The sequence below is a fragment of the Aquarana catesbeiana genome, linkage group LG01 (assembly GCF_042186555.1).
Source record: "Aquarana catesbeiana isolate 2022-GZ linkage group LG01, ASM4218655v1, whole genome shotgun sequence".
Taxonomy (NCBI): domain Eukaryota; kingdom Metazoa; phylum Chordata; class Amphibia; order Anura; family Ranidae; genus Aquarana; species Aquarana catesbeiana.
Genome location: NC_133324.1, coordinates 835762403 through 835780071, shown reverse-complemented (window position 1 = coordinate 835780071; position 17669 = coordinate 835762403). Strand labels below are relative to the sequence as shown.

At 42.6% G+C, this 17669-nt stretch overlaps 1 protein-coding gene across 4 annotated transcripts in view; it reads right to left on the bottom strand.

Moving 5' to 3' along the window:
• The window catches only part of RBM47 (RNA binding motif protein 47), a 184522-nt gene extending 167359 nt beyond the window's left edge, over positions 1–17163 (bottom strand). For 2 of the 4 annotated variants that reach the window (XM_073608540.1, XM_073608544.1), the window contains exon 1: positions 16463–17029. The gene's annotated coding sequence lies outside the window, so the exon portion shown is untranslated. The other 2 variants (XM_073608541.1, XM_073608542.1) reach the window with 2 other exon arrangements.
• Between the last annotated feature and the right edge of the window lie 506 nt (positions 17164–17669).

The window sequence follows — 17669 nt, the reverse complement described above, 5'->3', positions numbered from 1 at the left end:
GGCTGTGATTGACACTCAGTAATGGCTCCTGCTGCTGCCAAAAGCCAATCAGGAGTGCGAGCCCCAGAAAGGCAAGGCTCTCATGGACTTTGCTGATTCGAGAGGGGGCTCAGGTAAGTATTAGGGGGAGCTGGGGGGGCTGCTGCACACAGAAGGTTTTTTACCTTCGTGCATAGAATACATGTAGGTAAAAAAAAACTTGTGCCTTTACAACCACTTTAAAATCGACAACTGCACTTCTCTACTCTACCAGAGGTTTGTGGGGGAGATTTACTAAAACTGGTACACACAGAATCTGGTGCAGTTCTGCATAGTAACCAATCAGCTTTTAGGTTTTATTGTCAAAGCTTAATTGAGCAAGCTGACGTTAGAAGCTGATTGGTTACTATGCACAGCTGCACCAAATTCTGTGTGCACCACTTTTAGTAATTCTCCCCCTGTAACAGAATTCAAATTCAAAAGGAACCAATAGATGCAAGATAAATTCTCATAGGGGTTGATTTACTAAAGGCAAAAAGACTGTGCACTTTGGAAAGTGCAGTTGCACACGGCAAGAGCAGTTGCTCCAGAGTTTAGTAAATGAGCAGAAGCTCTGCTGACTTTCATCAACCAATCATGTGCAAGCAAAAATGCTGTTTTTTTTATTTTCCTTGCATGTGATTGGGTATTCTTTGCAAAGTGAAGCTTTACCTCATTTACTAAGCTCTGGAGCAACTGCACTTACAGAGTGCAATTGCACTTTCCAAGGTGCACAGTCTATTGGCCTTTAGTAAATCAACCCCATAGTGCAGTATTTAATGATACAAAATGCATACACAGATCAAAAACATCCACATAAAACTAGATGACAAATGCCGCTTAGTAGACTTACATAAAAAGCCACCAGTCTAGCTTGGAGTGGTGGCAGGAACGCTATCAATTTCGCTTTGCTCTGCTCAACCCCGTTTCGCGCAACTGCGTGCCATTAGGAGTCTCTATAGTCTGTGTAAACCGGCTAGGTTTATGTAGCCCATAGATGGAGGTGTATTAGCGTCCCTTCCGGTGTCGGCTCCATTTTGTCAAGGTGAGAACCACAAAAACAGCCGGCCGCCATTTTATTGCAACACTAACCCCTCATTCCCTACCACTGGCCCACTACAGCCAGAACGGAGAGCTGCCTACACACTAAATCGCTGAAGTTTAGTGTGTGGGCAGTGTGAATTAGCCCTAAATTATGAAAAATCCCACATTTAATTAAATTAATTCTGACAAGAGTTTCCTGAAGACTTCACAAAGCTGAGCAGTGTTTTTCAAATTCCAGGCAAACAGACAACAACACAATGGAGGTACAAGTAAACAGTCTTGTGATCTTTTTCTCAAATACAGTTGCAGACCCACCCTCAGCCTGCTGACTGGTCAATAATGGAGAATAACCACAATGATGAGCCACTCTGCTTACTCCTGCTGTCAGTTAAGCTGCTGAACTGGATGAATTTCATTCCATGTATGAACATTCCCGTCTATGAAAAGTTGATCTATATTTTTATGAACAGGCTTGTTCTTAATATACAGTATGTTCTCTTGATCAGTGCATGCAGCCAATGGGCTGCAGCAATGAGCAGTATATTCTGTTGGCGGGGAAGTCCTGATGTCAGAATACAGTGACAAAATGGGGAGGGTTTCCCCATCCAGCTCGAATCAGTTGGCTGAACGAAAAAAATTGAGCCACGTATGGCCAGCTTAAGTTCATTGGGTTAGACTAACAGTATAGTAAAAAAGGCAATATTACTGACTGGCTTATAACACTTGAGTTCCCTCGCCCATTCTAACTTGATTCTAAAATCAAGTCTAGTCAGGTAGTTACAATAGCCATATTTATTGGTACTTTTTTTTTTTAAGTGGACCTATCAGTAATGTTAAAAATCTGCATGAATGCATTCCCGACATGCCACACTATACAGCAACTGCATAAAAAGGTGTTCTGTTTAATATTTAAAAACAGACTACAAAATGTTATTCCTATGCCTGTACTCCTGTACTGCCAGTGCTGACGTCCTATGACTAATTATCACACTTTATGTAAATGCAGACTATATCATGTACACTGTTCTATGGAAGTTTTTTCTCATATAGATGTAATGTAAAAAGCAGTCCCAGAGTTCCAGTCAAATGAATGTTGCCATTGCTACTCCAACACTTGCAGTTCTTGTGACAACCTGTCAATGGAAAAGAAGCGAGTGTAAGGGAGCCCATAGATATGTCACTTTTTTTAGTTCATCCAGCTGGTTGAACCAAAAAAACTGACTCAATTCCTCCATCCACAAACTCTTTACATTTCCATTTACTAGCAGCGGAGCACGATAGGTTGGCTAAACATACTGTGACCTGGGCCACCTGGACCTTATTCCATGATTCGCAAGAGTTTTGAGCCATTCTCTCCTCCTGAGGTGGACATTCCAGATCTGAGATAACAGGGTCAGATGGGAAGCATCACCCCTTATCCCTCTTGCCCCACCTTTCCCCTTTCCTTTTTCTTATTTTCTACACCCTGCCACCTTGTTGTTTTTCTTTTTCTTTAGGATCCCGGACTGTCCTTTTTTCTCTTCTTTTTTCATGTGACTTTGAGGCCTGTATTATTACTACCAGGGCCTTGGATTTTCTTTTGTTTATAGTATTCATCCAATGGTGATGTTCATTATGCTGACTATGTCTTGTGACCTGTTATTCCCAAGTGCTGTACTCATTGTGTTTTCTGAACTTTATAAAAATACTAATAAAATAAGACTGAACTAACAAAATGCATGTTCAATTAAGTACATTCACTTGGTGTCAATGTGCGCTAGAAATAGTACATGTAGTGTGAATCCAGCCCAAATAACCCTTTGCTTTAGGCTAAAATATTCTATGTACAATATACCAACTGCTAATCTTGAGACACTCCATATTAAATATCAGAATTTAGAATGTTTAAGTGTTCAACTTCTTAGGAACCCGACTCATTGAACTTCCCACCCCTGCTCTACTGCTCATGTGTATGATAGTACAGGGTTCAATGATCTTCATTTCCTCCTCTGCTCTGTGTAATAGATAAGGCACAAGGATGCAGCACTTATTTAAAAAGGTATTTGACCTCTTCGCCTTTAATGTAATTTATCCCTTGTGCAATGGAAATGAAGGAAACTCAAACATACATTATAACACATATTCTCAGCACTGGGACCTACATTTTAGGGCCTTGATTCCCTAAGGTAGCAGTAAGGTAGACAGGTGTCTACAAATGAAATGCACAACCATACACAGCTCTGCAGTACAAGCACCCAAATTCTGGTTGAGCCCACGTCCCAATAATTGTAACATCCAATGTCCTTAACACCCAGGAGCAAAAAAGCAGGGATTTTAGAACTGAATAAAAACATTCTTACAATGTTTAACTAAAGTTGCAATGTTAGATAATTTTCATAGTCAAAAAATGAAAATAAGTAATGTATTCCATTAGGCTGGGTTCACACTTGATCTGCTTTTAGTGTTTTGGGAGTGTTTATGCATTTGTACACATTGTTAGGGCTTGAGTATTTTTGTTTTAGCCAATAGAAAGCTAGTCACTAGGAGGCGTCATGAAAATTTTTTTGCATTTTTAGGAGTTCCGATTGAAGTCTAGAGGGACCAAAAATGGGCACCTGTGAAGGAAAAAAACAAAGCAGAGATCCTAAGTTTGGAGCCATGGTTAACATTAGACACTTGCAGTGTAAAGTAGTTTAGAACTTTGTCACTTAGCAGTAATGAACTAGTCACTCACTTTGGAGGGCTTGTCAATCATATTGGTGGTTCCTTTATCCTGGATCTGTAACCTGCTTGGGAAAACGTATACGCTAAATTTAATCTTTGTCTCTAAGACATCCCTGTATCTCACTAAAATACTTCCTGCAAATAACCTTCCAGCAATGGAACTCATATTGCAGGACTTCTGTTCTTGGAGCTTTCAGGCTACAGCAAGGACTGTATCTCTATCTCTGTTCGAAAGGTGAGGTGGAGCTCCAGTGATAGGAAGTTTGGTAGGCTCTTTCCACTTCAAGCTAAGACAGAGGTTTGTGAGTAGTTAAGGTATTCCACAAGGCAGGTGACTGAGTGCCTCATAAAGATATTACTCCTCATAAATTGATAAGCATCACTTTTGAAAAAGGTATTTTAGGGTGAATGAAAAATATATCTATCTTTCTCCAGTTTTTTTTTTTTTAAATGAGGAAAAAATTAAATAAGGAAATAGGTGCATTTATCATTGTTGGAAAGCAGAACTGCAACAACATTGCATTGGCCATACCAACCAAACAAACTCCACTAGTCATTTTTCCAGAACAGGAACATAAAAGGAAAATCTGATATATAATATGAGACAAAGAGATGGTTCCTCTTTTAGACATTGAACTTCATGAAAATATCTGAAAGAAGGTTACCCAAAATATAGAGTCATCTCCCATTTAATGTGTATGTAAAACCCCCAACAATTAACTCCTATTAGCACCCTTTTGATCTTCTAAGCATATCATTGAAAGTGTTTTGTTATATCGGTTTGATAAGTGTAAGGCAAGCCATACATAATTCATTTTCTTTTGTTCAACCAGCTATTGAACCAAGCCAATTCCCCCATCCACACATTCAATGTGGATGGAAGAATCCTACCACTGTGCTGTTGTATTCTGCCAGCAGGGAACCTTTCTCACCAGCAGAATACAATGATTAGTGTTGCCAGCTATAGCCAAAGCTATAGCTATAAACATGGAGAAATGTGGAAGTATTGCTGAGAAGCAAAGCTGTATGGACAGTCCAGTATAACCCCTCCTGCTACCAGCGTGCCTCAGTTTAACATCAAGAAATTATAGGAGTGGATCATATGAACAGAGGGGAGGCATCTGTGTCCTGTAATGTACTCCAAGAAAAAGATTTTTATAGGTGAGGCAAAAATAACAATTTCTTAGCCATACATTTCAGGACACAGGATCATATTCTGAAACACAGGGATGTCCAAAAGTAGTCCAGCTGATGTGTGAGCAAAAGAAAACAAAATGCTAATAGGCCCACAAGCACAATAGGTTTACAGGGGGGCCTCAAGGGAGCCAACAGAATCTTACAACCAAAGCAGGCATTAGTTGAGGCTTGAACATCCACCTGATAAAATGTAATGAACAAGTAAACAGAAGACCAGGTGGCTGCCTTTCAAACATTGGAACAGAAGTCTAGATGGCAGTCTTGCAAATCAGAGAACCATATGACTTATCCTGGAAAGCCCATGAAGCACTGACTGATCTAGTGGAGTTCACTTTGGCTGAGAAAGGGGAATCTTGTTCCTAAGGTCATAAGCTTGAATGATGAACTGACAAATCCACCTAGTGATAGAGCAGCAGGAGGTCCCCTACAGGGACCTTTAGAAATGACAATAAGGAACTCTGACTGAAGAAAGGGAGATGCAGCTGAGAGATGAACCCCAGACTAGTGTGCTGTGGCTATGGATCTGTAGAGTACTCGTCATCTTCTAATTCATTGTGCTGCACCACATGCTTAGGTGAGCTTCAAATGCAGGATCCAGTGCCCAGAGGGTGACATTAAAGGCTGGTCCCTAATTTTCTTCCTTGCAGAGTATGGTCCACTAGCTACCAGCTAGGAAATAACAGGAAGCTGCAAAAAGATGCCTCAGTGACTATGCAGCAACTGGAGACTCTTTCTAGAAGAAAAATGTGTTGAAGGGAGGTCTTCTCAGAGCAAAAATAAAAGATGTCTGATCTCCTGAAAACACTAGCAAAGAACTGAGGCTTGTAAGGGGGATGTAAAGTGTTATACTGGGCTGTCTTTACTGCTTTGCTTTGCCAGTGTCCAATTATTCTGAGGGTGGTAATATAACATAGTGGTTCAGTGTGTTGTGAATATTATTCTGTACCTCGTAATAAATGTTTTGTTTTTCATTTTTTTTTTCTTTTAATTTTGCCTTTACATACAATTTATTGCTCTACTATGCCATTGAAACCCGAAAGGGAGAAGCTGAGCTGGTTGCTACATGCAACACTGACCATTCTGCCTTCAGTTATGAATAACTGATAAAAAGGTTATGACATAAAGCTTCTATGATCGGGATCCAAAAACGTATGAGGATGTATACAGGATGTTACTTTTCAAAGCAGTAGTAAAGCTAATATTTGGTAGATGCCTGTGCAATCTACAGCCATATCACAACAATGCACCACCCCAATGAAGGAAAAACATACAGTTTTCCCTTCAAAGAAAGAATGGAGTCTGATACGAGCCTAACATTCACTTCAGGAGTATACAAATGGAACACTAGAGTGCTGATACAGACAATTGTTCCTGGAGAACTAAGAAAGTTCACTTACCAGAGAAGAAGAAACTGAAGTACTATGCATTATTAAACCAGAGCACAAAAGATGACCCACAACAACTGATGAACCTCATTTAATGAAGAGAAATACAAGAGTAAAGGTACCAACTGACAGCCAGATATTTGCTGGCTTCTATTTTCTTCTTTTTTGGCACAATATATCCATATCCTGGAGAGCAGGCTAATGGCTCAGTGGGTCGGTTTCAGTTACAGCCAGTGGTGTCACTAGGGGGTTGCTTTTGGGGCTATACCTGATGTAAGGGGGAGGCCCTCTGGGGAACCTGATGCAAGGGGGGTTGGGGGCTCTCTGGGGACCCTGATGCAAGGGGGAGGCTCTCTGGGGACCCTGATGCAAGGGGGAGGCTCTCTGGGGACCCTGATGCAAGGGGGAGGCTCTCTGGGGACCCTGATGCAAGGGGGAGGCTCTCTGGGGACCCTGATGCAAGGGGGAGGCTCTCTGGGGACCCTGATGCAAGGGGGAGGCTCTCTGGGGACCCTGATGCAAGGGGGAGGCTCTCTGGGGACCCTGATGCAAGGGGGAGGCTCTCTGGGGACCCTGATGCAAGGGGGAGGCTCTCTGGGGACCCTGATGCAAGGGGGAGGCTCTCTGGGGACCCTGATGCAAGGGGGAGGCTCTCTGGGGACCCTGATGCAAGGGGGAGGCTCTCTGGGGACCCTGATGCAAGGGGGAGGCTCTCTGGGGACCCTGATGCAAGGGGGAGGCTCTCTGGGGACCCTGATGCAAGGGGGAGGCTCTCTGGGGACCCTGATGCAAGGGGGAGGCTCTCTGGGGACCCTGATGCAAGGGGGAGGCTCTCTGGGGACCCTGATGCAAGGGGGAGGCTCTCTGGGGACCCTGATGCAAGGGGGAGGCTCTCTGGGGACCCTGATGCAAGGCGGAGGCTCTCTGGGGACCCTGATGCAAGGCGGAGGCTCTCTGGGGACCCTGATGCAAGGCGGAGGCTCTCTGGGGACCCTGATGCAAGGCGGAGGCTCTCTGGGGACCCTGATGCAAGGCGGAGGCTCTCTGGGGACCCTGATGCAAGGCTGAGGCTCTCTGGGGACCCTGATGCAAGGCTGAGGCTCTCTGGGGACCCTGATGCAAGGCTGAGGCTCTCTGGGGACCATGATGCAAGGCTGAGGCTCTCTGGGGACCATGATGCAAGGCTGAGGCTCTCTGGGGACCATGATGCAAGGCTGAGGCTCTCTGGGGACCATGATGCAAGGCTGAGGCTCTCTGGGGACCATGATGCAAGGCTGAGGCTCTCTGGGGACCATGATGCAAGGCTGAGGCTCTCTGGGGACCATGATGCAAGGCTGAGGCTCTCTGGGGACCATGATGTAAGGGGGGCTCTCTGGGGACTCTGATGTAACAGGGGGCTCTCTGGGGACCCTGATGTAAAGGGGATGCTCTCTGGGGACCCTGATGCAAGGCAGGGGCTCTCTGGGGACTCTGATGTAAGGGGGGCTCTCTGGGGACCCTGATGTAAGGGGGAGGCTCTCTGGGGACCCTAAAGTAAGGGGGGGCTCTCTGGGGGCCCTGAAGGAGAAGGCTCTTTGGGGACGATGTAAGGGGGGGGGCTCTCTGGGGACCCTGATGTAAGGAGGGGGCTCTAATGCAAGACTGAGGCTCTCTGGGGACCCTGATGCAAGACTGAGGCTCTCTGGGGAATCGGATGTAAGGGGTGGGGGGCTCTCTGGGGACTCTGATGTAAGGGGGGTTCTCTGGGGACTCTGATGTAAGGGGGGGTTCTCTGGGGACCCTGATGTAAGGGGGGGTTCTCTGGGGACCCTGATGTAAGGGGGGGGTTCTCTGGGGACCCTGATGTAAGGGGGGGGTTCTCTGGGGACCCTGATGTAAGGAGGGGGGTTCTCTGGGGACCCTGATGTAAGGGTCCCCAGGGGAGGCTTTTTTTGCGCAATTGCGTATAGTTTATAATACTGTTTTTGTGCGTGTTTTCAAAATTAAAGTGGGCCGGTCTGGATGAAGTCCAGGGCCAAATTGTTGTCCCAGTCCAGTCCTGCTGGAGAGTGACAGTTCGTAACTTTAACATATTACTCTGTGTTCCCAATGGAGATGCTCCTCTCATTTCCTGTCCTGGTGACTACTCCTCACCAGTTTAAGAAGAGAATAAATTTTTTTAAACAGGGGCACAGAAAGCAAAAAAAGCAAAAAAAGCAAAAAAAAAAAAAAAAAAAACAAAAAAAAAAAAAACAAAAAAAAAAAAAAAAAAAACTTTACAAAATCCCAACTCTATTGAAATAACAAAGATGCTTGGGCTAGAGTTTCACTTTCATTGTCGCTTAAACCAATTATCAGGAGTTAAACAACCTTCCCTATTAATTAGGGGAGTATGAGCCTTTCAATGGCCAATCAGACATTAGCATTAAACATATGGCTATACTATCCATTTTAAGATCTGTACACATACAATTGATATCTGATAATTGGAATAATCCACAATGTTACGTATGGGTAGCTTAATGCTACTGTATATGAAGTTTAATGGCTGCACTGGTAAATGAGCTTTTTTCAACTTTCACACAATGTACATTGTTCAATGTCAAAGTCATGGTAATGACTTTCCATAGGGACAGACTTACTTTGGTATTCATATAAAAATCAAGTATTATTATTATTATACAGGATTTATATAACGCCAACAGTTTTACATAGCTCTTTACAAGTAAGCAAAGAGTTTCCAATATATGGGTAAATTATTTTATCTGCTGTGATTGCTTACGCTTAATAGATGCTGAAAGTGAACCTTCTTGGGTTTAACCCAAAGTGTTCTTAGGGTTGCCACCTCATCCCTTTAAACCTGAACACATACTAATTACACAGGTTCTATGGCTGATTAAGGTGGTGATTAAACTTACTTAGTTCCTCATCTGCATTAAATTAGCCTCAGAACCTGTGTAATTAATATGTGTTCAGGTTTAAAGGGATGAGGTGGCAACCCTACATTGACCTAACATGACTATGTGGCCATATTAGGTCATGGATGTCAAGAGCATCCTGCCCTTTGTGCACCTGCAGCTGTGGGGTGGGAATGCCCTAGCTGCAGTTGATTGAGCTGCAGGGGGCAGGAGTGACAGCTTCCTTCCGGGTTCAGTCCGAACACAAATTTGGACCAAACCGGAGCTCATTCCTACTGGCCACCAATATCATTCAACTATCAAACCCCAAAACATCTACTACCCTCTAAAGTTCTGAAAGGTGTATGTACTTCAGCACGGTTATCATAGAAATGTTTTAGGTCAGGTCAGGTTCACCAGAAAACCAGTTTGTGCATTCTGCATTTATATTTTATGTTAAACAAAAATGACTGGTAACCAGTTATAATAAACAGCTCAACAAACTTACTAAATGTATGCATTTTTGTAATTTATGTTCTCCCAAGTCACCTATAAACAAAGACTGCTATGAGGCCTAAACAGGGCTGGTGCAAGGATTTTTGACACCCTAGACGAAACCTCATTTTGCTGACCCCCCTTGGCTCCACCCCTGACTCCACCCCCTTTGACCTGCCCATGTATACCCCACCTTTTTAATGAAGTGCCCATCAAATGCAGCTCACCAGCACCCATCATTGCAGCCTCACCAGCGCCCATCAAATGCAGCCTCACCAGGGCCCATCAAATGCAGCCTACCAGCGCCCATCAATGAATGTTTGCTTGCTTCCATTCATATGGGAGTCGGGGCACAGACACAGTCCTCCGTCGCCACTGTGCCTCTGACACTATGTGCGAATGGAGCGGCGGCTGTCTGCTGATGCTGAGACTTAGTTGCTTGCTGCAGAGAGAAGAGGGTAGGAACACCAGTGGCCGGGCACCCTAGGCAGCAGTGCGCCCTAGGCGGCTGCCTAGTTTGCCTAGTGGTAGCTCCGGCCCTGGGCCTAAAATACAAGGGCAATTTTTAGTAGTGTTATCCGCGTGGCCACAATCCACCTGCTATTGATTGTGGATTACTTATATAATTTTCCCAACAAACCATTCAGGTGCATACCCCTTATAAAATTAGACTATAAAATGCAATGAACAAAGCCAAAAGCTATTTACTGACATATATGTCCTAATATACACATCAGGTGCACGTTTTCTAAAAGACTTATATAATACAGGGATTGTGCTCTTTAAAAACCCTACTACATGGGTGATATTCAGCTGTGTGGGCCATGTACTTAAAAATCTGTGACAGAGTGTGGATTGCTGAAATAAATCACATCCTTTAAAGAGGAACTAAACTGTATCTGAGCACCACAAACTAAAAACATTATTTAATCTATTTTTAATATTCATAGCAAACCAACCTATCCATCCATTTCTCCATGCTTTATTTTGCTGAGAAATCATTTTGAAAAACACCTCCTAGAATTTCTGGCTGTGGCCATCTTAAGTAAGGACAGATGATTCGTGTATGATTTACTTCCTGGAATCCATCTGCCCTTAGCTCAGGGGACCCATCAGATTGGGGACCCGTCAGATTGGGTAACAGAAGTGACAATCCATCAGCTGCGCATGCGTCCACCGCTACCAGGTTTGATAATCTGACAGAACACCTGCAGTCAGAAGAAGGTAGTGGACATCTTACTACACCCAGCTATGTCTTGAATTTCAGACTAATTTTAGCAATAAAGTGAGCGTATATAAATATAGTATATTGACATCTGTGATGCTGTTTGGAAGTTTAATTTTGAAAGCCTAAAGGTTTAGCGCTGAGCAGTGCGGGGTGTACCAACATGGCCTCCACCACCTTCCTACTGCTGGCGTCCAGCTTCTTTCAAATTGTGACATGAAAACAGCATCACAGATGTCAACATACTATATTTATTCATATATACGCTCACTTCACTGGATGCATGCACAGCTGATGGAACGTCACTTCCGTTACCTAATCTGACGAGTCACAGATTCTGACAGCAGTATTTGGGTTTTCTTAGCTGGCAAAGCCCTCCCCTTCCCCTCCTCCAGATGAAAGAAAAAAAATCCCATGACAACATTTTGGCCAAAAAATAGGAAGCAACTGAAGACATGCAAAAAAAATGTAAGGCTGGGTTCACATGTGAGCCGTGAAAAAAGAAAAAAATGTGTGAGTGTGGCGCTGTCCCAGAGATGTAAAAGAAATGTCTGCATATATACAATTTTATCCAAAGTGTCACGTGTGTATTCCCTTAAGTGAAATATGTATGGCAGTTATTACATACATATACATATTTCACTTAAGGGAATACACACGTGACACTTTGGATAAAATTGTATATATGCAGACATTTCTTTTACAACTCTGGGACAGCGCCACACTCACACACTTTTCTTTTTTCACTTTTTCCGCTCATTCCACCCCCTGTGGAGTCAGCGTATGTGAGGGCAGCAGTCTATCAATTTAGGAATATACTTCCCACCTAGGCTTCTAATTACACCCATTAGCGCGGACTCCCTATTTCTTCTGTCACATGTGAGCCGCATGCGGCTCACAGCAGGGGTTCACCGTTTCCAGTCCGATTTTAGCCCGAATTTTGGGCTGTATTCGAACCTGAAACTGACCAAAAGACGCAGAGTGTTTTTGTGCAATTCGCACTGGACCTCCTGTGGAGATATGTGAACCGACTCCATAGAGAGCTGGTCAAAATCTCCTGCTATTGCGAATTGGATGCGGTAAACTGCATTCAATTCGCAATGGTGTGAACCCAGCCTAAAACAAGTAAAAAATACTTTCCTATATATTTACTATGGCGAGCAGCATAAGGATTCAAATTAGTTAATGTTGGCTGAGAGAGTTTAGTTTCGCTTTAACTTCTATAGTGATTGCACTCTAATTATGCAATGCTGCGATTAACCACAGATGATAGTCTTATGTAGCAATCACAATGGCATCTTTAATCATGCTAATCCATAATTCATTATGAAATATTTTTGGATGCATTGCTCACACACTAAACGTTTTTAAATATCACCTGGTAATATATGGTAGTGTAGATATGCAAATTAGGGGTCACCATTTCACCAGCCCTCATAACCACATCAGGCTTTCTTCAGGGGGGGCAGAATGACCAGATGGGGCTGTAACTTCCACATAGACCAACAGAAATGCTGATTTTCATTTTAGTGCGACTAAGACACAATTAGAACAAAAACTACCACTGAGCACTAGTGTATGCTGAGACATTAAGGGGTACGTAAACTTACAATCAACTTCTTCATTTTACTTAAAATTCAATTGCTTCCTTTTGGTCTGTTAAATATACCACTAAATCAGGGCCGTCTTTAATATTGATTGGACCCTGGGCAAACATTTTCTTGCCCCCCCCATACAATTGCTCTCTCCACCTGCTCTGAGTCATACAATAAATAGCAGCTAGACCTAAAATCAGTTTACTGTATCAGATCAGGCAATGATTGTGATTGGTTGCCAGAGGTTACAGTGTATTATTACTGCTTACTGACTGGTTGCTAGAGGTTAGAGCATACATTACGGCTCACTGATTAGTTACTAGATGTTACAGCACATGATTTCTGCTTGTTGATTGGCTGGTAGAGATTACTGTACAGTAATACTGCTCACTGATTGGTTGCTAGAGGTTACAGCACATCATCTCCTCACTGCAGGGGGCATGATATACATTTGAATGCCGTCTTTATTTACATATCTATGCCGCCAGATGCAGCTATTTACATATGAATGGTGGTTATTTAAATGTAAACACAGGGTTTGCAGATGAGTCATCTGTACACAGTAGCAGCACTTCACACTGAGATATCAGGACACAGCAAGAAACTAAAACCTCAAGGGACAAGGGAATTTAAACTGGGATAGTTGGCAAGTATGAGGCAGCTGCTTTGGGCCCCACAACAATGACAGGGCCCAGGGCAGCTGCCCCTTTTTACCCTGCCTTAAAGACGGCCCTGCACTGAATGTGTGGTGTAATATTTGTTTCAAAAGTGCAAAACAGAAATCCCAAGAGCTGACAACTTCTTTTGCTCTGTCTGTCTTGCACAGTTATCAGTTACAATGTTTCCATCTCTGTCTGACTACGGAACACTTTCCCCTATGTTATTGAGAGAGCCTGTAGTCTTTACATACTTCTTTTCCTGGGTTGAAAATGTTGCCCCTCCATAGATACAGTATGGGCCAGTTCACACCACGTGCAGTCCAGTGCGTTTTTTTTTCTGCATCAAAAACGCATGGAAAGTAGGTTATATGGTTTCCAATGGCATAGTTCACACCAGTGCAGTCAGTGCCAGAGCTTTCCAGTTCCAGAAAAAAAAATAGAACATGTTGCATTTTTCCTGCACTGAACTGTACGGGAACGAAGTAAAACGCAACAAAAATGCACCAGAATGCACTGGAACGCACCAAAAAAGCACTGGACCCCAGTATGGTGAGAAAAAACAGAAAAAAAGAAGAAAAAAGCACCTGGAATGTATCCGCATTAAAAACACGCATTCAGAAACGCATCCACTACGGCTTCTGGAGTGCGTTTTTGTGCTGTAAACCAGCCCTGAGTGTTGTCATCCTAGGACAGGAAGTGTGTTACTGGCAGCATCACCAGGTGAAAATAAGGGAAACAAACACCTGTTACAGAAAACAAAGGCAGCCACCACATCTTAGGGCTGGTAACGTGGGCCATACATGAGTTTACTTCCGGACGATTTGTGCGTTTTGTAATCCGATGATGCTACCATTCATTTCGGAATTTGACCAACCAAGCCTTCAATTTCACTTCATGTGGTTACGAAAAAGAAAATTTGTTTCTGGGAATATTCTTTTCTTTCCAGGTCACAGCTCATGCGCATTTCTTTTTTGATTATATTTGTCGCACGATTCTCCCATCATTGATTAGACGTTTGTTAGTTTCTCAAAAAAAAAAAAAAATTTCCAACATACCCGATCACTCGAATTTGATGGCCGCATGAAAATCGGCCGTTGCTGTGACCCCATTAATGGTTGAAAATTGAACAGTTATTCAAACGAACGATTTTGTATGGCCGACATAAACTGCAATACATGACAATTTTGTCCTTGGATTTAGATAAGTTTTAAATTCAATGCAGTTTTGTACACTGGAGCTGGAGGACAGTGACTGGCATATATTAGAGGAGTTTCAAGGTGATATAAAAAAAAAAAAAAAAAAAAAAAAAAAAAAAAAAATCGAATTTTCTATAATAAAAAAGGTGGTAACAGTATCATTTTAGGTATACAGATTGATGGGTGATATCATGTTACCGCTTACCGCTATTAAAAATTAGGGAGTTTTCAGGGATTTAAATCTTTTGTTAGACTGTCACATTTTCTAAGTGATGACTACACAAATATAATACTTGTGTTTGTAAAAGGAATAGCAAATTATAAGGTGACAGTTGACAAGTAATGTGAAACTAGTTCATACCAACTGGGGTTTCAGCCCTCCTGATCGGTATTCTTGTGAAAGAGGATTGAGGACGATTTTAAAAGTCTCTGTCGTGTCTCCTCAGATTGTCATGGAAAGTGCGCAGATTCTGGATCATGACAGATTGGTGTTACACTGAGGTCATAGCAACCTGCGGACTGCAGAGAAGAACCTTTTCGGAGAGTTTGCTAATCTCTGCCAACAATACTACAAAAACACATTGTACTAATGTTTGTAACATAAACAGTAATCAATCCTGCTTGTTCTCTAAAGATAAAAATTCTATCCACTTGTATGGCAAACATATGTTCAATTTTGTATAATAATCCACTGCAGAAAAAAAAAAAATCTTTGCTGGCCTGACTACAGAGAACTAAAATTCTATTGGGTTGTCGCACTTTGCACACTGTTGCTGCACACTGCTAAACGTTATTAAGCAGTATTATATATTCTAAACCTAACGTTGTAAAGCGCTGAGCAAACTGTTGGTGCTATATAAATCCTGTATTATTATAATAATAATAATAATAATAATAATAATAATAATAATAATAATCTAAAAGCCAAGAACAAAAATGTGTAGTATTGCAGCTTACCAGTTCATTATTTCACGCATTTTTTCGCTTTATTTTAACCTGGTAATCAAATCAGAGACACTTAGGCTGGCTTCACACTGAGGCGGTTTTCAAGCGCTAGAAATAGCCATTAAATAACGCCTCCCATTCATTTCAGTATGACTTTTCACACTGGGGCGGTGCGCTTGCGGAACGTTAGGAAAAGTCCTGCAAGCAGCATCTTTGGAGCGGTTTGGGTGCGCTGTATACAGCGCTCCCAAAAAGCTCTGCCCATGAGTGGGCAGCGCTTCCAAAGCGCCTGAAAAGCGCTTCAGAATAACCGCAACACGGGCGCTTTTAACCCCTTCTTCGGCCGCTAGCGAGATTTAAAACCGCCCGCTAGTGGCCGAAAAGCGCTGCAAAAACAAGCGGCATTTTATCGCTAATGGCCGGGCGCTGCCTGGGCACTGCAGTGTGAAAGTAGCCTTGAGCTGGTTATGGATGGATCGAAATTCGTCCGGTTCAGCAGGGTCCGCTGAATTTTAATCCACGTGTGGCTGCTTCTGTTTGTTGGAGTCGATGTAATGATTGACAGCTCTTGAATGAGACGGTTAGTACATTTTAGTTTGTCCAGCACCTGCAGCCAATCGGCTGCAGCTCTGATCCATGTATTCCGGCAGTCCCCACTGTCAGCATCCAATAGCATAGCAGGGAAAATTCCACTATCCACCTTGCTTGTGTGGATGGGGGAATCTGTTTTTTTTTTTTTTTCAAACTTATCAAAAATAAAAAAAAATGATCCATGTGTGGCCAGCTTTATTGTTAAAGTTTACATACAAGCCTCAAATGAGCCAATTCAGTAATTGTTTATGTTGCTACTGGAGAGCTCAAAGCATATGGTAAGCAAGGTCAAGGTCTGGCGTATGATTCTGCATGGTGCGTAGTGTGGGAGCTATGAGAGGTGTCCTTGTCTAGCAAAACTTCTAATCACACAGCATGTACAGGATTCTCATGTTACTCTTTAACAGCTGTAAAACAATACTGAACAAATGTAATGTTTAACTTTCATTATTGTTTTAACCAACCAGTAAATGACAAGCAAAGCCATCTTACTTATCTTAAAATATATTCCATAAAATTTAAAAAAAACTTACCTGATCTTAGGTCTTTCGCCCAGTTTCGCCGATCTGCTCTGCGAAAAAAAAAAAGTGCTCTCGAGCTCGGAGATGTCTCAGCGTGACTGCAAAGCTACTGCATCTCCTATATTGTCTCAGGAGAGAGAGAAGAACATACACCTCCTGATAGCAGCCAAGCCCTTCAGACTTCACTCCAGGCTTCACCCTCTGTCAGTTTTTCCCCTTTCTGAGCCCTGGAAAAAAATGCACAACCGACAAACTCTCAATTAGCAGGTCCTCACTAATCTCAAATCCGCACTGCCCAAAAGCTGCACATTCCAATATTTTAAATAGAGGCTCAGAAGGATATTTCTTAATGAAAAAAAAAAAAAAATCCTGACTAGACACAAAACATTAAAGGTATGCAAACCCTCCCAGAGATTAAAAAAAAAAAAAAAAAAGCCCCCCTTCGCTTGAGTTAAATAAAGCGAGAGATGAAGTAATATTCGTGGTGAGAAGCACAAGGGGTTGGCTGGGGCTGTCTTATCAGTTCCCTCTGCTCACTCGCAGTGAAAAGCCTGTCTCTAACTGGTATACTCCCTGCCCTTAAACTCACCAAACCAGAATCTCACTCCCGACTAACACAAGCAACTTCCCGCACATCCAAACTGAAACTTTATCCAGCTCAGTGAGCCCTTACTGGCCATGGGCCAGTACAGCATTCCTCTCCAGATACCTTTACTACAAAAGAAAAAACTGCTCCCTGCAATTCATGTGGGTTCACCTTAACCGGTGACACCGTATAGCTCGGAGGGGGAGTTCCACTTTACAATTTCTCGGAGAAACTGCTTTTGCTCTTCAGATGAAAGACAGTTTTGTTTTTCCTTTTTAACACACCTGCTTCATTTTTCCTCTGAGTGTTTATTAAAGCATAGCTCTCAACTGTCCCTGATTTTGAGGGACTGTCCCTGATTTGGAAGAATGTCCCTCTGTCCCTCATTTTGGTCTCTACTCTAATGCACTACTTATCAAAAAGTGTTTTACAGTGCTAAACCTTTCACTCAATTTCTAAATTGCTGCAACTGTAAATTCAAAAAGCCAGTATAAAGAAATAGTAGTCGTAAAAAAAAAAAAAAAAAAAAAAAAAAACTCTTGTGGGTTTAACCAATAATTTTAACCAATAATTTTTTTTCTACAATTCTCCTTTAAGGGGGGCGTGGCAGAGGGTGTGTCCTATGCCTACATA